This window comes from Canis lupus, chromosome 13, assembly GCF_011100685.1.
Source record: "Canis lupus familiaris isolate Mischka breed German Shepherd chromosome 13, alternate assembly UU_Cfam_GSD_1.0, whole genome shotgun sequence".
Taxonomy (NCBI): domain Eukaryota; kingdom Metazoa; phylum Chordata; class Mammalia; order Carnivora; family Canidae; genus Canis; species Canis lupus.
In genome coordinates, this window is record NC_049234.1 from 3,726,732 (window position 1) to 3,753,094 (window position 26,363).

The 26,363-nt window shown below is 39.1% G+C and overlaps 1 protein-coding gene across 7 annotated transcripts in view; it reads right to left on the minus strand.

The window, feature by feature from the left end:
* NCALD (neurocalcin delta) overlaps positions 1-26,363 on the minus strand; it is a 370,293-nt gene that overhangs the window by 229,020 nt on the left and 114,910 nt on the right. The gene's annotated exons all lie outside the window — the stretch shown is intronic.

Below are 26,363 nucleotides of genomic sequence, written 5' to 3' on the forward strand. Positions count from 1 at the left end.
TTGATTCATGCCAAGCCATAACCCCTTATCTATTTCTCTATCAGTCAACCATCTTTCAAAGCCATGTTCAAGCTGAATATAAATTTTTAAAAAAGAAAAAACTTCCCTGAACATTGCAGGTGACCACAATCTGTCTCCCTATTTGAACTCTTACAGCACTCAGAACCCACAGTGCTCTGACACATATACAAATTTGCCCATTCTCTACTACTGCTTAGAGGTCCCTCAGGGGCAGGACCATGTCTTCAGCATCTTTCCATTCTTCCCCACTACTCCCAACACACTCAGAGCCTCACTTGGTGTCTTGAATACTTTCTGTGTTAAATTGCTGCTTGTTAGATTAGATAAATAAACTGAATAATGGGGAAATAGCTTACAAAACGCCTGCTAGGAATATTTTTACTTTGACCAATGCCTACTCATAAGGAATGAATCTTTAACTGGGCAATTTTGAGTCTGAGCCAATCAGTTATGGTTAGTAAGTAAGTATCTGGGGGAAGCAGGGATGCTCCCAACAGGGAGGTGGCTGCCCATGTGTTGCTAGACATGCCCAGGAAGCCCTTGAATCCTACCAGCATTGAATAGGCAAGATCTTTAAGGTTATCTAGCACAGAAATGCATCTTGTGTTTATTATGAATGAAGAAATTGTGGAAATTAGGGTCAACCTCATTTTACAGTTGAAGACAGTAAGACTCGGAGAGGATAAGTAATAAGCCCCAAAGCAGCTGGTTATCAGCAGGAATGGCTTTGACCTCAAGTCTCTGAACTCCTGTTCAGCATTCTTTCCACAACGGAAACCTGGAGGACGGTTGCCTTTTCTCAATGAACATTCCTCTTTGCAGAGCAAACTACGGGCAGTGTTTCAAGGTGAGCATTTGAATGATGGCTTTAAAGTCAATTTTTACTATGCAGGATGATCTTAATTGCTAGCCATTTTCTTCTCAAGCAAAACAAAACAAAAATCCATTTTACCCCCTCTGACTAAGCAAGATGTGTTCATGTATCTAACTTGCAAGCAATTTTTCCAAAGCAGAAGGGGTCTTTTCTGAGCACTGCATCATACACTGTCTCTGGGCTGAAAGCAATGAATTAGACCAATCAGCATATGCGAAAGAAAAATACAAAAGATGAAAGCCTGTGCATTTAAAAAAACAAGAACATAGGCTGGATGTGTGCATCAACAAGAAACTGATAAAAGCATGTTAAATTATGAACCCTATTCTCTAAGAGGCTCAACATTTGCTCCCTATCAAGGTACTAGCAAATCGTCTTTTACCACATTAAATTCCAGAGTCTAAGATGAATTACATCTTTCCACTGACCTTGTCAAAATAGGCTTTTCTCATAACAAGAAGTAATAAAAGCAACTCCATGGTCTAGATCAATAAGATCAGACAGGAAGGCTGACAGCAACAGTAGCATAAAGTCCCCAAGTGATTTTTAATTTAAAAAAGGTAACTCATAATAAATGAGCATTCCACTTTGTTTTCATGTTCTTGCTCAATATTTTGATACAGGTAAGAAAAAGTTAGAGATCATAGATACAGACATAGATATATAGATCATATATATGTTAAAATTTAAGGAGTGTAGTACAGTAGTTAAGAACCTGTACTCCACAGCCAGACCACCTAGTTCAAATCCCAGCTTTGTCACTTTGTGACATTGAGAAAGTTACACTTTCTGGTTCGAACTCTTCATCTAAAACATAGAGTTGATAATATTTGTTAATTCATAAGGTTGTTGAAAGATTCTATAACAATACATATAAGGGACTTAGTGTCTGGCCTATAGTGAACATTTACAAATATTGGCTGTTACTGTTATCTCTGACAGGGACAAAACTATTGATTTGTGACTATGCATAGTCTTCCCCTTTCCCTTCCTGCTTCTAAGGAGGATATATTTCTTGATTGTCGGATCAGCTCAAGGGCTTTCTCTTGTTGTGTGAAGTCTGAGTCTGGGTTTGAGGAAATCTACCAGAGAACATTTAGGCCAAATTACTAAGGGATGTTCTACATAACAAAAAGATGCAGGGTGTGGGGGCTTTTGGGAAGATGGCTGAATGCTAGAGTTAGATAGCAGGTGTCAGCAGAAAGGGAACAGAGAAGACTTTAAAAATGAGATAGTAATGTGAAGAGAGAAAGGAAGGCTTCCAGCAAATGCACTCTGTGATGGAAATGAAAAAGACATGGTAGGTTTGTTTTGTTTTGTTTTAAGATTTATTTATTTATTTATTTTAGAGGTGGGAGAGAGGGGCAGAGAGAGAGGGAGAATCTCAAGCAGACTCTGACCAAGCATGGAGCCAAACTTGGGCTCAATCTCAGGACCCTGAGATCATGATCTGAGCTGAAATCAAGAGTCTGATGCTTAACGGATTGCACCACCCGGTGCCCCAAGACACTGTAGTTTTAAGAAACTCCTTTTAAGTTTTTTTGAGAAGTACAATAAAGACAGGAATTAATTTTCTCTAATTGCATTTGGTTGTTGGATGTTGTTCCTTGAATGTGATATTGTACTGAGACTGGACCTCATGAGAACCTAGATTTTATATGTAAAACAAGTTATACAGAGAGAACAATTTGGAGTACATGGTTTCAGACTTAAAACAAGAACAGATTAACACATGGTGGCAAATGTCATAAGTAAAGCACACAGCTTTCAAAAGGAGCTTAAATATTCCCTAGATGTATTCACTACAGCCCTTTAAAAATTATTTTGGCAATAGGTATCCAGAACCATAAAAATACTTATCCTCCTTCATGCAGGGCTAATGCATTTCCCAAAGGAAAAAATTTTGTGCACAGGAAGATGCTCATGGCAACACTATTTATAATAGTAGAAACATGGAAACAACCAACAAACTAACCAAAATAGAGCATGTTGATTTAATAGAAAGATATGACTTTGCTCAAAATGATAATATTGAAACTTAAGAAAAATGTTATGATATAATATTAAATTATAAAAATTCAGAATAGTAATGCTAATCCTGGAGCTATCTACATCCAGCTTAAAGGACACAGAGAATAACACTGCTCTTAGAATTCCAGGCGACAACCCTGTTTGCTGATGTTTTCTGGATAGCCCAGGCTTCTCCAGCCTTTCATAACCTCTTCATTTTCCTCAGACTAAATGGCTTTATAAAAGTAACCTTCATTTAATCAGACTAACAGGTGCAATTGCCCACCTAGCTTAAAGAGATCTGGGCCTCACCCCTCTTGCTTTCCTTAGTTCTAGTACAAAAAAAGGAAGGAAGGAAGGAAGGAAGGAAGGAAGGAAGGAAGGAAGGAAGGAAGGAAGGAAGGAAGGAAGGAAGAGAAAGCAAGCTTTTGTTTTTATTCTTCTGGTTTTAAAGCTTTTTAAATTTCTCATTCTCTGACAATTGGAGTTAGGGGGTTAATAAAGTCTTTCACAACACATTTCTTGAAATAACTGTCCCAGAATGCCTGAAACAGCAAGTAGAAAAGCAGGAACAATGCTTTTTTTTTTTTTTTGAGAGGCTGTGTGATCCCTTCCACAGAGTCTATAGAACTACACCTAGTTTTTTATTTAAGGAACTTGCAAAAAAGGTGGAAACATAACATCTTAACACCACTCATTCATTCACTCATTCATTCCACAAGTGAGCACCAACTATGGTCCAGATATCATTTTGGGTACAGATTATGTCACAGTCCCAATTTGCAAAAGATGCATGGAACAGGTAATTCTCATAAAATGTAGAGAGTGGCTTGAGAGGAAAAGCATAGGGAGACCAAGGAGGCACAATTAACCCAGGCTTGAGGAAGTCAGGGAAGAAAAGATAACATGCTCCCTTAATTCAATTCTAATGAATTCAAATCAATCATGTAGGAAAGATGAGAAAATAGGCCCAATTCAGAATCTGTATTCTCATTTCTAAGTCATATTGTCTTAGACTAGCCTGGATTTAGGGTGAATAACATTCTCCTAAACACAGCCTCCAAACACCATTTCAGTAATAGACAACTATAAAAGTAATTTATGGAACCAATTCCCCTCAGCAAATAGCAGATGAAGTAACATTCTCCAATTGCCCACTATGGGCCAGGCCCTCAAACCAACTGCCAGTCTTGCCATTTTGATTCCCTCTGTCCTAGATGAAAACATGCTTTCTCTCCATCTGGCTCTGTGAATGATAGTAGTAGGAAGTAGTTTATTTTGGTTTTAGGAAGTAGAAAAGAAAACATATTTTGTTATTTTTTTAGAGATGGCACAGAGCATACTGACTCATCTTCTTTGGCTGGGCATTGTATAGATAACATGCCATTTTTGTGGAAAAGATTCATCTTCTCCAGTGCTGAAGGTGTCCTGAATAGCCTCACTGTGGTAAGTCAGAGAAACCACACTGACTTGACGTTGACACAGCCTTGTCACAACTGCTATAACTTATCATGTGCCCCTGAATCTCTCATGGAAAAACCACTAATGCTGCTTGTTCCCATGAGGCTAAGACCCTTAGGGTTCCACACAGGATGAGAATTTAAGAAGAAAGGAACTCAACACTGATCTATCTCCATTGTAATCCTACTAATACAAAACCCCTAATCCTGAAATATTCTTACTTTTGCCTCTCCAGTAAAGTTTTGGGAGAAAAAAATAATTTTAAAACATGCAGAAGTTTGCAAAAGTTATCTTCTTGACATAAATAGTACCAACTTGTGTGCCTGAGTTTGCCCCGCAGGCTTATAGGAGCCAGGGGAGTTCAAGGAAGGGCCAAGAAGGGCCAAAGTTTGGATGCCAACCAAGGAAAAGACAGGCCAAAGAGATAAGGAAATAAAGAGCTCAGGTAAAGAGAGGGTGCCACAGAAAAGAGAAAACAAAGGAGAATGGAACAAACCTGGAGGTGCTTTTTATAGGATGTCTGTGGACAAACCAGGAGCCACACAGAACCTGGACCAATCAGAAGGCACAGTCAATACATTAAAACACTTGCTGTGCTTCTGACCTCTCACTGCCCACCCTCCAGAGCAAATGGGATCTCTTTTGGGCAGTTGCCTCAATAGTCCCTCAGGAAGGTGTCTCCCTGGGACCTCGCCATACCATTTGTCAAAAATTTTAACACAGCTGGTTTTTGTTCCAGCACTGGCATAAATCTCTGTTTCCTTGGTTGAGTAGCAGCTGAACTACCTGGCTTCATTTTGGGGCCATGTTGTATGAAAAGTATATTATTAAAACTCCATGTGGCAAGAATCTCATACCATGGATGTCCTGTGAGAAGTGAAGCCATCTGATCAAAGCACATGGGCTGTGACCTGGTCCTGATGGAGAGGCAGGTAGGACTGCTGGTATTACGCAAATGTTCAATGGGCTTGTTCTTTCTCTCTCTTTCTCCCTCACTTCCTCCATCCCTCCCTCAATCCTAATCACATATGATTAAATTATGACAAGGAAACTTGTATGACTTTTCTCAAGGTCAAGTGAATTAATGAATTTCCATTATGAAGCTAAAATTATATGTATTACTTATAAAGGCCAAAAATATAAATTGCTTCAAAAAGATTGAAAAACATAAGGACAACCAATGGATTATGGGTTGATGAAGCACACCAAGCTACAAAGGAGACCAGCCCTCCACTTTGTGGCTGTCAACCATGCTCCTCTATACCACAATAATATAAATGGCCAACATCTCAGCTTTGGCACTTATTAGCTAGTTAAACTTGGGCAAGGTAATTCTCACATGTGTCTAAATTGTAAACAGGATTAATAACAGGCTGCCATGAGGATTAAAGAGTTATAAAATATGTATATGTAAAGTGCTTAGGGTGGGTCCTGCCACAGTGCCATTACATTGTGTGACTCTGAGGGTGATGTTCTCATGGCTGTCTATGTGGAAGGCTCCCTGGGAGTTGTGCAGTGCAAAACCATATCCAGGTTTGGCACAGAACAAGTGCTCACTCAATATTTGCTTATCATTTATTGAGTCCTTATTATGAACTGAATCATGCTGAGCAATTTTCAAGGATTTTCTTGGTGATCTACAAAATAACCCTATGAGGTAGGCACTCTTATTAGTCTCATTTTAGAAATAAAGAAACTGAGGTGCAGAAAGTTTAAGTAACTTGCCCAAGATAAGCCGAGCATCAGGATTCAGAATCTGATGGCATAACACCATCTCAGGTCCTCATTGGCCATGCTATCTAACATTGCCTCTGATAGGGACAAACATAAGGCCAAATGACTGGTCATTCTTAGGTTAAGTCAACTAATTAATACAATTAATTCACAAGCATACTGTATAGAGAAAATGATAACAAATCACTCCTTCATTTCCAAACTGTGCAGTCCAGGCTCATTAGCTACTGCTACCACTTTTTCCCTGATGCTGTGAAGAACTGGGGTACCATAGCCAAAATTAACAAGATTATCACTTGTCCAGAGTCAGCAAAGACCTTGCTGTGCCCACCCTCCTAATGAAGGCACTTGTCATTAGTTAAATAAGCAAACCTCTAGAAATCACTTTCTATTAAGAAAGGTCAATACAAATGTATTTACTAATTGGCTGATGAATTCATGTCCCAGTAAGCCTGAGGGTTCCCCATTGCCCAAGGAAGGCCAGAATTTCAGCCTCAGCTTTTTGAACTACTTCTTGGTGTCCACGGAGTAACACAGAGTGAGGATACATGATATGATGTGCCAAAATTCATGAGTTTTCTGAGCCTCAATTTCTTCATCTATACAGGTGGGACATGAACAATGTATTTACCTTATGCGATTGATATAAAGATTAAATGCATGTCAGCTCCATAACTCCATAAATAAAAGCTGCTATTAAGGACTCTGGATTGATTGAAAGTAATGACATATTTTTTTCTTTAACTTACAAGGGACATAGACATTCAAAGGAATGTTATGCTCTTCAAAGCAATCATCTCAAGGTATTTCTAGGCAACAATTTTTCCCCCTCAAGTTTCCTTTGCTTAATAGATTTCTGGAACTTATTTGGAATTGCCACCAGCAGGAGTACCTTTGGTAATGACAAATCTCTTTGCAGATGCATTATGACCAGAATGGTCATTCAGATCCTCAGAGCCAAATGTAATAGATGAAGAGAAGAGCATCTTTTTGGCCAAGCATGAGGAACTACTGTAAAATCCCAGCCTGGTCCCAATACATGTGCCCAGCTCTATCTGCTTCCACCACTCCCCCATCCTATGTACCCAAAGTTCCTCATTCTCTGAACAAGTAGAGCCTTTCCTGCTCCCAGAGTTCTGTGCACGTTACTCTTCCTAAATGGGATGGCACAGCCTTTTCTCCCTAGTCTGTCCAGAAATATCCCATTTAATCACTATACCCCAGTTATGTCAACCTTTCTATGAAGCTTTTCCTCTGCCAATAAAGCAAATAGTACAGTAGTTAAGAACACAGAGGTGACTGAATATTCTATCCTGCTTTGTCTAAGATTAGTTGACCATATCGTTGAGGGTCCATTTCTGGGTTCCATTTCTATTTTTTTCCATTGATCAACATGTCTGTTTTTGTGCTATTACTACACTGTCTTGATGATTACAGCTTTGTAATAAAGCTCAAAGTCCGGAATTGTGATGCCTCCAGCTTTGGCTTTCTTTTTCAACATTACTTTGACTACTCAGAGTCTCTTCTGGTTCCATACAAATTTCAGAACTGTTTGTTCCAGCTTTGTGAAAAATGCCATGTCTTCAACAAATGGTGTTGGGAAAACTGGACGGCAACATGCAGGCAAGTGAAACTGGACCCTTTCTTACACCATCCATAAAAATAAGTTCAAAATGGATGAAAAACCTGAATGTGAGACAAGAATCCATCAGAAACCCTAGAGGAGAACACAGCCTCTTTGACCATGGCTACAGTAAATTCTTACTAGACACATCTCCAGAGGCAAAAGAAAGAAAAGCAAAAATGAATTATTGGGATTTCATCAAGATCAAAAGCTTCTGCACAGCAAAGAAAACAATCAACACAACTAAAAGGCAACCTATGGAATGGGAGAAGATATTTGCAAATGACATATCAGATAAAGGGCTAGTACTCAAACTTGATAAAGAACTTATCAAACTCAGCATCCAAAAACCAAAAAATCCAGTCAAAAAATGGACAGAAGACAAGAAAAGACATTTCTCCAAAGAAGACATACAAACGGCTAACAGATACACACACAAAAAAGCTCAACATCACTCATCATCAGGGAAATACAAATCGAAACCACAATGAGCTACTAACTCACACTGTTCAGAATGGCTATAATTAGCAACTCAGGAAACCATGGATGTTGGCAAGGATGCAGAGAAAGGGGAACCTTCTACAATGTTGGTGGGAATGCAAACTGGTGCAGCCACTTTGGAAAACAGTATGGAGGTTCCTCAGAAAGTTAAAAATAGAACTACTCTATAACCCAGCAATTGGACTACTAGGTATTTACCCCAAGAATACAAAAATAGTGATTTGAAGGGGCACATGCACTCCATTGTTTATATCAGCAATGTCCACAATAGTCAAAACATGGAAAGAGCCCAGATGTCCATCAACTGATGAATGGATAAAAAAGATGTGATATATATAATGGAATATTATTCATCCATTCAAAAGAAAGAAATCCAGCCATTTGCAGTGACATGGATGGAACTAGAATATACTATGCTAAATGAGATAAGTCAGTTAGGGAAAGACAAATACCATATGATTCAACTAATATGTGGAATTTAAGAAACAAGACTGATGAACATAGGGAAAGAAAGGAAAAAGAAAAGAAAGAAAAGAAAAGAAAAGAAAAGAAAAGAAAAGAAAAGAAAAGAAAAAAAAAGAAAAATGAATAAGATAAAAACAAAGAGGGAAGGAAACCATTAGAAACTCTTTACTCTAAGGAACAAACTGAGGGTTGCTAGAGGGGAGGTGGGCAGAGGGATGGGATAAGTGGGTGATGGGCATTAAGGAGGGCACTTGATGTAATGAGCACTGGATATTATATGTAACTGATGAATCACTAATTACTAGCCCTGAAACTAATAATATACTACGTGTTAACTAACTTGAATTTAAATAAAGTCTTAAAAAAAAAAGAACACAGAAGTAAGAAGCCAAAGACAAGGACTCAAGAAAAGCAGCAGACAAGGCAGTGATGTGCATGGACCAGGAAGAAAGCTGCCCAGGTCTGAGCCCCACCTCCATAATGTGGTCACAAGCTGTGACCTTAGATAGGTTACTTCACTTTCTATTGCTTAGCTTCCTCATTAGTGAAATAGGATAAAAAGCAGTAGCTACTACAAAGGCCTATTTTGGGGATTGTATAAAGCACCTAGAACAGTATCTAGTGAATGTTTGTTTAATAAAGTCCTAGATCTATCATCCCTTAGCTGGGTGGCCAGCTTGAGTGGGTTATTTAAACTCTTCACATCTTAATTTCTTGCCTTTAATTGAGGATATGAAAAGTACCACCAATTTCATATGGGTGCTGAGGATTAGATAAAATAATGCATGTTATTTGCTTTGTATATAATATATGTGGAGCTTTGTATATGTTAGGATTTCAACAAAATGATAGTTTTTTTCTTGAAGTTATTTATTTTGAACTCCGTAACACCTTATTTGTATCTTATTATGGAATATGTCCAATTATATTATAATAACCTAGGCTGAGAATTCTTTGAGGACAAGAGCTTTGTCATTATTCTTCTAAAAAAGGGAAAACCAGTTTAGTTGGCCATAGGATGTGAGGGAGGATTGAAAATTGAAACAGAAACCACACTTGCAAAATTGTACTATGATTCACAAAAATAGAAAAATTGTACCAAACCATGACACACAAGACATACTAAGTTCAGACTCTTTAACACCTGCTCATTTAGACCAATGATATTCTAAATAAGACCACAGACAATCTAGTCTAAGAATAATCCACACAAAGCCATAAGTCTTAAAGACCACTGACTGTTTCAGCAATTTCGTACTTTATAAATTCTGACCAATCTCTAGCCAAGACCATTCTATGACTAATTCATTTTACAAACTCTGTAGATATTCTTTCCTAAAATCCATCTTCACCCAGTTGAAATGCTCTACAACCCTCTATGGTATGTGCTCTCCCTTGCTGCTTCAAGCTAATAAACCTGTTTGTTTGACTATGGCGTATCCCTGGTAGTCTTTGTTTGGTGGACTTTTTATCTTAGCATGCTAAGGTCTTGGCACAGCACCTACTACTAAGCAGGCATTCTGCAAATTGTGTCTTGAACAAAAGAATGCAGTAATTAGACTCTTGCTTTTACAACTTAACAGTTCAGAAGATAATTCTAAACAGAAAGTTTCAGAAATATTAGGAGCCACACCAAGGAGCCTTGAGGAGACTATGTATTATAGTTTTCCAAGCTGCATAACTTATAGTAATCCTCGACAAAAAATATGTAATCAGGAATGCTGATTAGAAGCCAATCTTGCTGCTGTGCACTTATACACAGCAAGTATAATTCCTGCTTGATAGGAAATGACAAATTAATCAAGGACAGACACAAAGTGAACAGGTAAGTGGACATGGTCTGTGTTCCTACAGCACCAGGCACAGGGCCTTGCCCACAGCAGCTGCTCATGGAAATTTATTAGTTGGTTACTGACAGGGATTTTGCTCTGTAAGTGATAACTGGCTGAAAGTTTCTGAGCAGAGGCAGATCCTGATAAATATGATGGCCTAGGAAGCTTCCTTTCTAGAAGCAAGTTAATACTATGAGCTGGCAGCCTTGCAGGAGGTTATCTCAATAACTAGGCCATTAGGAGGGTCCTTGCCTATTGAAATGACAGTGGAAAGGAAATGAGTCTCTCTTGCAAAGCTAGGATCATAGTGACTAATTGATTTTGAGGGAGTGTGGAAGGCACCAGAGTTAAAGAAAGATGCATCAGTGTTTACCTCCACGGGATCATTGGAAAAAGATCCTGACACAAGACAAAAATATCTGCAAGGACAGAAGTGATCTTGATATCAATACTAATGCCTGTTACCATGGGTTCAGGTTCTTAAGTTATAGTAGGTAGCATAGCCTAGCACTAACCACTTCCTACCTGCTCTAACGCCCTGCCTAGGTCAGATCAGTAAAGGCAAATTAAGTCTTAGTACTCCCTTCGAGTAACTATCAGCAGCTTATTGATTCTAGCCACTTAAAGCGATGACATTCCCCTCATATAAAGCATAATCAACAGATTTTTCTTTAGTTTTGCTCAAAATTGCAATTAAATCATTTAAGCTATGAAAGACCCTTGAAGTTTAAGAGCATGATTTTATGTTTTTTCTGGAGCCGTTTAGATGAAGGTAGCCCTGCCTAAGAATCCATCACAAATCTGGAAAGAAAAAGTGTGTGATATAGACAAAAATATTACAGAAAATAGAGGAGACTGATAGACTGTCATGCATCACATTTAAAGATTCGATAGAATGCATTAAAGAGAAATAGCCCACAAGGAAAAGGAAAATCAAATATGAACTTCTTTTCCCAATAATGCAATCTTCTGGGCACTGTTGACTTGTCACTCACTAAAAACCCTGCGCTAAAGAAAACATTTTCAGGTCCTTTTACTGAAATTGCTTCAACCAGTCTATTTTCAGTTCTCTTTCTCTGAGCCTCCTGGAAAAAAATTCTTAAATGAGCCCAAGACCAGGTTGGTTCAAGTTACCGGAACCCTTGAAGATAGTTTTGTTACTCTGCTTTTATTTTCAAATAATCTCCAACTGGGGGGTATGGGCTAGAGTCAACATTTTTCCCAGAAATGAACCTATCACTTGGTTATCTGGGTCCATTCTCATTAAATAATTTATGCACGAATAATCAATGAACAACTGGAAATGATTATTTGGTACTTACATTTCGCTTCAACGGAAACAACCCATTAAAACAATAAAAGCATATAGTAGTCTCCCTTTATCTACTGGGACTGTGTTCCAAGACCCCTGTGGATACCTGAAATTGCAGATATACCAAGACAATATATATACTATGGGGTTTTTTTCCCATACATGCATACCGATGATGAAGTTTAATTTATAAAATAGGTACAGTAAGAGATTAACAATAACAATAAAATAAAGCAATTATAGCAATATACCGAAATAAAAGTTATGTGAATGCAGTCTCCTCTCTGTCTCAAAATATCTTACCATACTCATCCTTCTTCTTGTGATGATGTGAGATGATAAAATGTCCCCGTGATGAAATGAATTGACATGAATGACACAGGCACTATGCGGTAGCATTAGGCTACTAGCGACCTTCTGAGGATACTCAGAAGGAAGATCATCAGCTTGTGGACCACAGTTATGGCAGATAACTGAAACCATGGAAAGCAAAATCATGGATAAGAGGGAACTATTGCACATTTGAACTCTGAGAATGGCAGTTGGGACAACCAATAACACAAGCTATGTTGATCTCCCTCCCTCAGGGCCCCCAGAGGTCAAAATGAGGTTCCATATTATATTAAAGGTCAACATGTTTCTCACCACACAGTGAGACTAAAGAAACTTTAGAAAACTTTATGTAGTAAAACTTCAGAGCAGGCTAGGGAAAACTGGCTTTATAGAAAATTAATTTGCTTATTAATTTAATGCATCCACTTTGCATTTTCTCCAAACCTAATGTCACAAAATAATCATTCTAGGGGCTCAATGACAATGGATCATTTTGCTGGTTATTCCCAATTCCCCCTCTACAACATCCCCAACCATACTTCACCTTTCCTGTCCAGGGCTGCGGGTGGAGTAGGGGTGGTGTAGGGTTAGGGGTTGTGATCACCTATACACCCTGGGCCTCTAGCTTCCTGTTGAGTTTGACTAGTGGGGAGCACCAGTCAAATACAGGAAGGTGGGAAGAGAGCAGTGTGGTACTATTTCCCCTACTCTCCCCCTATTTTACTTCAGTGTCTGGCAAGAGTTTTCTCCCTTTACAGCTATGGCTTCTGTTGAGTGACCCTTCCTCCTTAATTACAACCCTCACTGGACTCCACTATTTGTTCCCCTTATCCCTTCAGCCTGGGCAATGGCTTCCCCTTTGCTGTTGGTTACTGGGTGCTGAACCAGCCCTTGTTTGTTTCTGTAACATTGCCAACAGGTCTGCAACAGCCCTGTCATTAAATTCTCTTAATTCAAACTCTCTGAGGCAAATTCTGTTTCCTGCCAAGATCCCAATGCAACTACTGTGCAAAATAAATATAGAAGAGCTTATGCCCTGGCTGAGGATGGTGGGCAAACACAAGAGAAGACCAATATCTGCAAAAAACATGCATGCGCAAAACAAACCTCCACCAAGCTTTCTGTTTGGGAAAAATGTATTTAATGTGAAGCTTAATGTCAACAGCAGTAAAATATAGCTAATATTCATCCTTTGTAACTTCTACTCTTTTTTTGAAATGAGGGGGCAAAATATACACTTTTCATCTCTACCATCAGTAAATTCCCATTGGATACACCTCAGGAAAGCCAATTCTAAAGACTAGAGATTCTCCATAAGTCACATGGATGCTTGAAAAAAGATGAGCTTTTTATCCATCCCTATTCTTTGGCAATTAGGAAAAGAAGAACATTGTCTGAATCTTTTTTTGGGGTGCCCAGAATTCAATTCACTATACTGTAGAAAGGGTGATGATAATGCCTTTCAAAAACTAGGGCCAATTAAAAAAAAAAAAACTTAATGCATTGGTTTATCCAGTTTATACAAGTTGGTATATGACACCGAAATCCATGATCAGTTCTATGACCATATCTCAGGTGGGACTTTTTTTCTTCAGTCTGGATATTTATTTATTTAGCTGGAGGCTACCTTTCTTTTTATATCATTAATCTACCAAAAGAATATTTGTTGATTTTGCAACAAGCTGATAAACTGTACAGTTTCCAAGGCTAAATGTAATGTTTTTATTGGATACTCTCTCTCTCTCTCTTTTTTTTTTATTAAGCTACGGACCCCTAATGACATAGTAGCTATGAATTAATAAGCAGAGCACACATTTTAACTCAGCCACAATGAACTAATCAGGCTATCTCTTCTGTATTTTGCTTTATACAGTGCTGGTTCTCACCTCCACCCCTCTCTAAATCCATTGTCCATACCCATTCTCCACCTATCCCTCCCTTCTCTGTGCCCAGGAACTATGTTGCCTAATCCCCTGCCTTCTGGCTCCTTATGGAGTTCTGCCAATGGGAGGCACCAACAGGAGACCAGGGTAGTGTGATAAAGACCCAGGTCTCCCTCCTCCATGTCCTCTGAACATAGGAATCCTACAGTTCTGGCAGTGACTGGCTCTCCAACTACACATCCCTGACTACTGCTCCTCTTGCCCCCATTCCAAAAAGAGTAGAAGCTTCTCATTGCTAAGCATTCCTGGCATTCCTGGTTGTCTTAGTATCCCTTATTTGTTCCCTTCACTCTGTCTACACCTCTGTAAATAGTACTTTTGCTCAATTCTCCTCAGAGTCCTCCAGAGTGTGCCTTCTGTTTCCTGCTGGGTCCCTAACCAATGGGAGCATGACTTGGAATGAAAAACACAAGGTTTCCTCAGGCAAGGGGAGGTCCCCCAACCCACATTCTCCCTCCCTCCTACCCACCCTCACCACAGGATTCTTAGCATTTGTCTGATGTGTCCAGGTGTGTCCCTGGCTTTGGAAGAGCAATGGGTGTTGAGTTTTATATCTGAGAACCACTTGGGGTTTAAAAATGCAGATCCAAGGAAATTATCACAGATCCAGGGAGATGAAGGAGGTAGGTTGACAAAATGGAATGGAATGTCCTAGATTGAACAGGAAAAGGATGTTAGTGCAAACACTGATGAAACTGGAATAAAGTCTGTAGCTTAGCATTATTACACTGATATTAATTTCTTAATTTTGACAAATGTATTCTGGTTATTTAAGAAGTTAACATTAGGGGAAGCTAGGTGAAGGAAATAAAGGAAATTTCTGTATTATCTTGGCAACTTTTCTATGAATATAAAATTATTCCAAAATAGCATGTATACTAAAAGGCAGTGGGGGTGGGGGCAGACTCCCAGGCTCTGCATCAAGCCCCTGAATCAGAATTTCAGCAGCAGGTACTCAAGCAGCAGGTACTTGAAAAGTACCATCCTTAAGGGACTTGGAAACTATTCGTTCTGGTTGAGATAAGGATGGAAAGATTTGTTTACTGATGCTAAATTACAGCATAATTACTTGACTATTTAAGGAAAAGAGCCAATTGAAGCTTTGTCAAAGTTCACCTTCTATGCCAGTTAATTAGGGATGAATGATTCATCCCTCGACCAGTCTCTGCATTTAGTTTCTTGCATAAAAACACTTGAAAGGGTACAGGTAATTATAGAACCAAACAAAGAAAGTGACAGTAGAGTTCTTCTACTTCCTCCTCCCTCTGAGATCAAGGTTTTTTTCAATGCATGTCCTTTTTATTTTTTCCACCCAAGTTTCTAAGAGGGCAGGGCCAACCAAACAGACTGAGTGACTTTCTTCATCTTTTCCATGGTGGGTTTCTCCAAGTTGATTTCAAGCTCTTGAAGGCAGGACCTATATTTTCAGTGTCTTCTGTGTTTTTTTCTACAGCTCAGTTCAGTATTCTTCACCCATTACTTTGATGAACTGACAATCTGTACTTCCCCACTATACCCATGTCACTATTTATTTTCAGTAGCCTGTAACGCTTATATTCAGCATTTTCTATGCCATTGGAATGTACAATGTTTCCAATGTAAGAAGCAAAAAAGTAGAAGTGAAAATGTTATCATTATTATTACTTGTTTATTAACAAAAATGTTCATTGAGCACCTACTATGTGATATAGCACTAGTCTAGACCCTGGAAATCTAACAATGAAGGAAGGAAGAAGGAGATCTAACAATGAATTAAAGGAGACATAATCTTTCTCACTCTCCTGTCATTCCAAAAAAAAAAAAAGGGGGGGGAATAAAAAAACCCAAAACTTCTCTTTGCCTTATAAAGGCTGTTACATAGCTCAAATAACAATGGATGTAAATGTGCTCTGAACATTGTAAAGTGTTATAAAAATGTCAAGCGATACAAATTAATGACTTAAACAGTCCCTGTCTACTAACTCTAAGCCAGAAAGGTAATGGTTCAGTGGCCTTTCCATTAAGCAGAAATTTCAGACAAGATTTTATAAAAAGCAACCCTTTCAAAGATATAAACTCTGTTGCTTTGGAGTTAGTAAGTAGTGAGAATTAAATTAGCATCAAAGAACTTATCAGGGGGAGAAGTCTCCTGTGAAGAAAGCAGGCCTGCCATTTTATTCACAGCTAGACCCATTTTTGCTTCACTCTCCCTGAACAAACAGGAGAGCCCAGTTAGTCTAACTCTTCTCTACAATTGAAAAGGATATCTTAGCCAGAGCCACTCACATTTCTATTTTATTCAAAAAGAAGCTTCCAGATCAGTGATGAAAAAAATCTGTTAAAGTCAGTGCTAGTACATACAAAACCTGTGAGCAGTTTTCAGCAGTTATAAAAGATTATGCTTGAGAGAAGTTTTGAAAAATCAGATTTTCTGTTTCAGATATAGTGTCTATTCTCAGCTTCTAAGGTAGAAAATGTTCTATTAGAGCAGTTTTCCATCTTTTTCTCTGCCTGGAGAAGTCGATGAGTTTCAAAGGGCTCTCTAGATACCATGGTAACTGCATGATTCTGATCAAGTCTGTGGTGTCTGGGGTACAGGTTAAGGAACCTGAAAATGCTACCTAAGAAAATCTGCACTAGAGTCACTTCTGGTGTGTTTGAACTGAACATCTGACACATTTGCCACAGATGTACATACAGCTGTGAGCCCCTGCTGTGTCCCAGCAAGGGACCAGCACCAGGATAACCAAGTGAATGTAAGATGCCATTGCAAAGAACTCACAGGGGGCATAATGCCCAGGGAATGGCAGGTTAATTATGAAATATACAAGAATGTATAGGAATTATCTTGTGACATTTTAGCTCTTATTCCAAATTAAAATTTTATTCTCTAGTTTTTGCTGTGACTTCAGTTGTGGAAGTCTTTCATCAAGATTACTTCAGCTAAATATAAACCCAAGAAAAAGTTGAATGTTAAGCAGGGGAACAGTAAGAAGATCAGGAAGTTTAAGTTGTTCACTTGGGCCTCAAATGCACTTAGCCTGAAAAATCTTGAAAAGGAAAAGGAAAACTATTGACCTATATAAAGAAACAGCATTTTTGGCTTTATCGGTAAAGCAAAGTAACATGCTGGCATGTGGGACTCTCTGAAGTCTACCTAAACTGTCTCTCTAGGGATGATATTTTCCCTTCACCCAACAGTAATGAACAAATATCAGATGACAGAGACTTCCTTTTCACTATAGAGCACATGGGCATGTTCATGCCACCCTCAGATTATGCCAGGAATCACTTTGGGGGTCACCATAGACATGAATAAATGAGTACCTCAATCATTTCCATATGTGTGAAAGAAATTTGATAATGACCTCAAATGATCTTCACAAAACCCAAGAGTGAGCTGAATTTCTTTGGGAAACATTTAGGAAGCCTGTGCTAGAGTATCACAGCAAACCAAGAGCTAAAAAAGACACAAAAAGAAATGCCAGGCCTGGCCCATTTTGCCCTTTGGTTGAAGAGATCAGACAGACTTGGAGAAAATAGATAGCATTTTACTCTATCTCTCTTGCCCCATGTTGACCTCATGGAGTCCTTCTGTCTTTGGTGTCCACACACCCACCATGTCCATTAATCATTTCTTCCATCTTCATGATCTTTCCCACCCTTCCGCACCCACACACACCCCTTGGCCTCCTTTCCTTCTGGGCACAATCTGAGATGCTTATGATCTCTCCACAGAACCCTAACTATCTTTGTCTTTTTCTTTTTAACCCTGGATCCACCCTGTATTCTGTGTTCTCTGCTCCAATATTCAACACTCCTGGAGAAAAACCATGTAACCACAGAGATGTGTGGAAGAAGCCATGCCGAAAGGACTACTAGAGAATGTTAGTTTCCCAATTAGAAGGTAAGTTTTTAGAGAGCAGGAACTGTAACTCAGGCTGTTTTGCTAACCCTGAGGACACCCTAGCATGCTTAATAATCCTTGTTGCAAGGCAGTTAATACCAAAACCAAAAAACTTAGGAAAAAAAAATAATTAAATAAGGTCCATAAAATGCAGTTTATCTATCAGCATTAGATAAACTGATTTTTCAAATTTTCACACATGGTTCATATGAAAATAAACACAGCTATTCCAAAATAAAACATTCAGTAAAGTAGTTTTAGAAGGCAGTCATACTTAAAAAACAATTAGTAAAAGTTATTCTGTGGATTTCAGTTACTTTGTGAAGAGTTGTAAAGCTCTTCAAACTTATTTTATAATTCAGAATAATTTTTAACAAGCTCTTTCTTCCTATTGATTAAAGCAATGTAGTAAGATCTCACTTTCTTTACTACGTGAAAAACCACCTCTAAAACTTCATCAAATAGAAGCCATTCATATCTGTGTTTCTTCAGGGAAAAATAGAAGCACCTTTCCATGTTAACCAGAAAGGTAAATATCAGAAGAATCCTGATATAACTCATTTGCAGAGAGAAAAGAGTCAACATCCTATCAGGGCAATAGTCACTATGAAGCATAAATTTTCAGTGTGACATTGCTGCATGAACAGGGGGCCCCATGGAGCCTTGCACACTTTGAGCTAACACTAGAAATGAAAAATGTTCTTCCCTCACACCAGTGGCAAACCTGTCTCAGAGCTGGGTGGGGGTCACTGCTTTGCCAAGCCAAATGCACCACAGGCCACAACCCTCATATCAGCTTGGCAGGAAGAAACCTAAATGTTGCCTGATTCTCCTACAAATGTAATAATATCCGACAAGAGACTGATTGGACAGCTCACGATGTCATTTCCTCTAATTAAAGAATGCTTGCAAAAAACCAAAATAGCCACAAAGCACTGTCAGCAAAGCAATCAGCAGCGACAATTAGCTGTCAGCTCACAAGCCTGAGCTGAGCCTTGTGTAGGGAGCAGGGCTTCTTGTTGTGGGTTTTCAAATCAGCATGACTGTAGGAGTCAAGGATGAAAAGGCTGCACAAAGGGGCCAGACCCTGTTGCACACCAATGGGTTAGGGGAGTAGCAGCAGCTTGTCGGTTGGTGCGTTGCTGTGTAGCAATGGAGGAGACCCTATGAAGAGCCCTTCAGTGTGCTCCCAAAGTAACTAGAAGTCTGCTGGCTACAGCCCATCCTACATTCACCACAAATCACCCTTCTCTTCCTGGGATAATGCTACCCACTCTTTGCAATGTATACACTTTGTCTGCATCTCCTGTGTGAGGAATTCACAAACTTCAGTGCCTGTGACTCTCCCTTTTCTCAACTCCTATAGCCGATTACTGTCTATACTACAAGGTCATTAACGACAGGCATTGAGAAAAGTATATAAAGAAACAAATATAACACAGCTGTGTCACACTAGGGAATAATATATGCTAAGATCATGGGTGTGTTTTTGTGTGTGTAGGACACACACATATGGATATAACAATTATTCAGAGGTGCACCATGCTCTCCTCCCCAGCACCATTCTCTGGGCACATAAAACTGTCTTCTGAAAACTACTGGAAGGTGACTGCTTCCTTTAGCTGCATTCCTTCACTCATCCTCCAGGGGGTGACTTCTCAAGTGGCTGAGACTGAGTGAAGGAAAGAACTCAGACGTCTGGGCACCCTCCCTTCTACTTCTGGCCTCAGTATTATTTATTTTTCTTTCCCATGAAAGAATATTTCAGCAGCAAAAGTAATTGGAGACCTGATTATAGCTGACCCTGACCATAATTTAAGCTCCTCCAACCCAGCATCCCTGAGAATAAAGCCAAGATTTAGCTCCTTGTCTACAGTCTGCATTTAGTTCCTCACCCATAGCAAAGCTAGCCCTGATTTCCTTCATAGCAGTAATATGCGCAACTCAAAGATCCATTTCCCAGATTGCAGCTAAGGCTGACCACGGACACTAAAGTAGAATTCAGTGGCCTTGGACAACTGAGACAACTCTTTGCCTGGGTTGCCTCCATCAGGAGCCATGACCTTGTGCCCTCCTCAACCTGCTGAGAACACATACATGATGGTCCCATGGTGAAAAAAGCATGTTAAAACAAATTAATAATATCACCAGATCTCTCTGACTTCATGTCTCCCACTAAGGGGTAGGACAGGCAGGCCTTAAAATACCTGGGTAGAAAGCAAAAGGAAAAATAAGAGGAAAGCAGACACTCTAATCCAGTGATCGCGGCTGGCTTTTTTACGGTATCAAAGGAAAGAGAACAACTTAAGAACTGGGATAAATGTAAAAATTAACTTTCATTGAAAGTTGAGAAAAAACAAAGAAAATTCAAATTCTGGCAACACAGTCTCATTGTTGCGTCATAAATTACTCAAAGTTGGGAAGCTTCGAAAGCTGATGGCTCTTGGCAAGCACCTTGACAGAGGGATGGATCCTTGCTAGGACCCTTTGGGCCTGGTTTTGAAGCAACAATAGAAGCTTCATGCAGGAGCCTGTTTCTTCAGCTGAAACCAAGGTGGAGAGGAATGCCAGACTGCCTCTATGAGGCCGACTACATAGGTCTAAGAAACACCTTTATAAGAAGCAACAGAAAAATCCCTGCTACAAGAGTCAAGGTTTTGAGTGCTAAGAACCAAAACTCAAGAAAGAATTTGAAAATAAGAAGTTTTAAGTATGCATATCAATGATTATTGTTCAATTAAATTCAGTAATTTAACTAGAAAATTCATTTAAATGCCTTAATTTTGTTCACTATGTCCCTGGTTTATTCTTAAGGTAGGATTACCTTCACAATATTTTGACTTTGAAGGATTTTAATCTCATTATTAAAAGCACAGTTGGCTAAAAATGAAAAGAAACAGAAACAGTGATTATGTAAAACACCGCTTCTCAAAGATCCAAGTGCATAAAATCCCTCTGGATCTTGTTAAAATGCAGGTTCTGGGGATCCCTGGGTGGCGCAGCGGTTTGGCGCCTGCCTTTGGCCCAGGGCGCGATCCTGGAGACCCGGGATCGAATCCCACGTTGGGCTCCCGGTGCATGGAGCCTGCTTCTCCCTCTGCCTGTGTCTCTGCCTCTCTCTCTCTCTCTCTCTCTCTCTCTCTCTGTGACTGTCATAAATAAATAAAAATTTTTAAAAATGCAGGTTCTGATTCAGCAGGTCTGAATGGGACCCGCATTCTGCATTTCTAATAAGCCCTCAGCGGCTGCTGCTGCAGCTACTGGTCCCTGGACCACCTTTGGAATAGCAAGGATGCAGAGGGTTAAACATATCTAAGCTACAAGATGATGTGACTGCTCCTGGGATAGCTGGGGAATCATGATATTGGACTCCTAGGTGCTGTGGACATCAGGTGTTCTTCAGGATACTACACTTTACACCCCTTTTCTGAGAAGCTACAAACCTCTGCAGTTGCCTGCCTATGGTCTCTGTCCTCTTCTTTTCCCGTGACTCTCTTTCTCCTCTCCTTCTCTTGAAAGGCAACAAGGGCAGAGAGAGGCACTCTTCCTCCTTTCCTCACCCCAGCCCTCAGAATCAAGCTATTCTATTGTGTGATTCCTGCCACTGTAGGCAGTTACTTCCTGAGAAGTTAAAGAGAATACCAAGTAGAGCCAACCCAAGAGAAGAAGAAAATTTAAAGCCTCTCAGCTTTCCCATTAAGTTTTGGATTGTGGTTTTATTGCCTTCTTTTGATTCGGCTTTCCACCATTTCTGACTGGCATTTTTATTTACAATCTAAGTGTTCCTTTAATACCAGTGGCTCTTAGAAAGCTGCAACATCGTTCTGTATCCACTGAAGATACAGAAAACCCCAGAAAAAGCTGCATAATCAACAGAAGCATAACTTGTTATGAGCCAGTCGAAGAGCTAAGGTTACAAGACAACCAGGTGAACTAATTTAGAGAATGGCATGGACCTCCAAGGACAGATGGGACACACAGACTGTCGCCTTTGACAGAGTGCTGTCGGAGAAAGTAGTCATCATAAAAGCAGGGAGGAAGAAAACAGCCAAAATGTTCATGAGTCCTCAAGGGCTAGTGTGTGCTAGCATGACAGTATGGAGTCCCTGGGAGCCTCTTTCAAGCTTGTTTTCCCATAGGTTTCCAGTGCTACTCCTGAGAAGGATTAAGGGCAGGGTCGGAGACAGAAGAGTGATCCTTTAGAAGGACCAAGAAACCCATCCACTTCTCACAACTTTATTCCACGTTAAGCAAGAGGTGTTTTTTTTTTTTTTTTAAAGATTTTATTTATTTATTCATGAGAGACACAGAGAGAGGGAGAGGCAGAGACACAGGCAGAGGGAGAAGCAGGCTCCATGCAGGGAGCCTGATGTGAGACTTGATCCCAGGTCTCCAGGATCAGGCCCTGGGCTGAAGGCGGTACTAAACTGCTGAGCCACCCGGGCTGCCCAAGCAAGAGTTTTAAACCACTGGGAAAGGAGCAGAAAACCTTCCTACTCCGAAGATCCAAGCAAAGATCCACCGATTCTTGAGAAAGGCAGAAGCAAAAGCTATCTGCCCTGATGGACGGACAACAAACTCTCAAATTCAGAATCTGGTCCTGACACAAAGAAGAGGTCTGCTATAACCCATGGAGGGGCAGGAAGCCGTCTCCCGCTAAGACACCCAGAGACACAAGGCAGAGATTGGCTGCCATGAAGAAGAGGAGGAACAGAGACAAAGGTCAGGTCCCAAAGTGTAGACACACAGGCCTGCCCAAGACTGAGGCTGGACCAGCAGAACTGACAACCCCACCACCACTGCCACTGCATTACACTGAGCACTGAGCAAGAACACTCTACTCCTAGGTGAGCACCAACGTGGAGAGATTCAGTGGAGCAGGTGTGGCAGGTCTGCTGAAAGCAGAGAATGGAGTTTGACAGTGGGAAAAGCCCTCTGGCACACCAGCCACACTAAGCATAAGGTAACTACTGGCCACCAGTGGAGAATGGTGGAGTCTAGTGGACTGAAGGTAACTACAGCAACCAGAAGCTCAACCCCACCCTACTAAGTCTCTACTAACTACCGATCTTGTCATCTGCTAACAAGATTAACACAACTCCTTGTAAGGATTTCTTAGGACACAAAACTGATACCCATAAAAGAAAAAGATTGATAACTTGAAAGCTGAACTTCGTGAAAAATAAAAACTTCTGTTCTTTTAATGACACTTTTAAGAATATGAAGAAACAAGCCACAGACTGGCAAAAGGTATTTGCAAGCACATGTTTGATCTAGGGTTTATATCCCTAATATATTCAATTATGGATCAGTAACAGAAAGGTAATGTAAGTTTAAAAATGGGTGAACAATTTGAACAGACACTTCACCAAAGAAGATATACAGACAGTAAACAAGCATATGAAATGGTGTTCACATTATTAATCACTGGGGAAATGAGAATGAAAGCTACAATGAGGTACCACTGTATACCAACACAAAATGCTAAAATTACAAAGACTAATTAATATCAAGTGCTGGGAGGCTGTGGAACATCTAAACTTTCATGTATTGATGACTGAAATGCAAAATGATACAGTTACTTTTAAAACAGCCAGAGGAATTTTTCTCAAATAGTACTAAAAATATAGTTGCTATACTTACCACATGATCCAATAATCCTACTTCTAGTAACTTAAAACATATATCTATACAAAGATCCATTAACTAAAGATTATAGTAGCTTTATTCATATAACCAAAAACTACAAACAATCCATGTTCATTAATTGATGAATGGATGAACACATTGTGGTACATTCACACAATGGAATTCTACTTAGCAATAGAAAAGAAAAAAACTATTGATATAGGCAAAAACATGCATGAATCTCAAAACTTTATGCTAAATGAAAGAAGTCTGAAACGAAAGTCTACATACTCTGCAACTTCACTTACATATTATGAAAAGAGAAAATTCTGGGACAGACATCAGATCAGTAGTTGTCAGGGCTGCCACTAGGGAAAGTACATCTACTGCCAAGGAACGCACTTTCAGGTGTTGGCTATCCTCTGCATTGTTACTCTGGTGGTTACATGATTTTATACATTTGCTGAAACTTATCAAATCATAAATTTCAAGAGAGTGCATTTTACTGTGTGTTAATTATTCCTCAGAAGGCCAAACCAAAATAAATAAACAGATAAATTGTACAAAAGGATGCTGCTTGGTCAAGTTGTATCCACAAAGAAAAATTAATCTTGACCCTCTACTTCACATCATACACAATAAAATCAATTTCAGATGTATTATAAATCAAAATGTAAAAGTGAAATAATATAGCTTTCAGGAGGAAACAGAAAACATCTTTCTGAACTTAGAATAAGACCAAGATTTCTTAAATAGGACACATAGTGTCAACCACAAAAGAAAAAAGCCATTTTACCTTTGTACCAGTTGCACCATTTTAAAGGAATTTAAGAGAGTGAAAGGTAAACCACAGGAAAAAGAGAATATATTTACAACACATACATCTAGCAAAAGCTCAAATCCAAAATACATATTATTAAAAATGTCTACAATTCAATTAGAAAGATGATTCAATAAGACAATTCAATTTTTTTCAAAAGACATGAATATTCACCTCAATATTTTTTAAGATTTGAAAGGGACTTTCATAAAACAAAGTACACAGTTAATTAACATATGAAAATGTACTCAACTATATCAGTCAGGGAAATACAAATTAAAACTACAATATGATTCTACACACCTACCAACAGAGCTTTATTTTTTTATTTTTTTTTATTTTTTTTTATTTTTATGATAGTCACAGAGAGAGACAGAGAGAGAGGCGGAGACATAGGCAGAGGGAGAAGCAGGCTCCATACACTGGGAGCCCGACGTGGGATTCGATCCCGGGCCTACCAGGATCGCGCCCTGGGCCAAAGGCAGGCGCTAAACCGCTGCGCCACCCAGGGATCCCCCAACAGAGCTTTAATAAAAAAAACAACCAATCAAACAAACAAAACAAAAAATATCTTGTATTAGAAAAAATATGGAAAATCAGAACCATCACATATTCCTGATGGACATGTAAATTTTTAAATTAATGCAAACATTTTGAAAAACTCTTTGATAGAGTTTGATACAGCTGAACATATACCTACTCCAAGACTCAGAAATTCCCTTCCTGTATACAAAACCAACAGAAATTGTAAAGATAGCCAAAACCAAAACTTACCAAAACTGACTCAAGAAGAAATATAAAATCTAAATAAATCAGAAATTAAAACAGTAGGTGAAATTCTTCCCTCAAAGAAAACACCATGCCCCGACTGTTTTAGTGTCAAGTATCATCACCCAATCAAGTAGCCAGTAATTCTAATACTTTGAAAACCATTCCTGACAGGGAAAATACTAGACAGGAAAATTTTAGCCAATCTCAGGACATAATTTAGAAACTACATCTCACTGAGTACAGAAAGGATAAAGTACATTGACCAAGTTGGATTTATCTTAGCAATGCAAGATAGCTTAACACTTGAAAATCCATACATGTAAATTACTATGAGTAAAATTTTTATCAAAGGATAAAAATCATTTGATCACCTCAGTAGATTAGCAAAACATTCAATAAAATTCAATGTGCAGGTGAACTAATTTACTTTTTTAAAAGTCTTTTTAAAGATTTATTTATTTATTCTTCATTTCTTCTTTATTTTTTTTTAATTTAAATTCAATTTGCCAACATATGGTATAACACCATTGCTCATCATATCATGTGCTCTCCTTAATGAGGGTCACCCAGTTATCCCATTCCCCCTGCCCAGCAACCATCAGTTTGTTTCCCAGATTTAACATGGTTAAATGTTTTATTTGTCTTCCTCTCTAATTTTTCCCCATTCAGTTTCCCCCATTCCCTTATGGTCCCTTGTGCTATTTCTTATATTCCACATATGAGTGAAACCATATAATTGTCTTTCTCAGATTGACTTATTTCACTTAGCATAATGAGCTAATTTACTTTTAATCAACTAGGAGTAGGAAAGAAACTTCTTAATCTGATAAAGAATATTGGTAAAATATCTCCATCAAATTATCTACCATAATTGATTTGATACAATTTAACTACTGTTAGATGTTTGGATTCTCTCCTCTTTGTTTCATTTGGCTACTATAATTTATGTTGTGATAAACATCTTTGTGCTTGTTAATAAAGTTGCCTAACCTCTCTGTGCCTCAATTTCCTCATGTACAAGATGGGAATAAGGCAGCAGCTGACTCCTAGGGCCATGCAAGGATAAGATAAGATGTTGAATTTAGGTCTTAGGGAGTCTTGGGAGAGAAGTGTGGCTTATAAATCTGAAAACTTGGGACGCCTGGGTG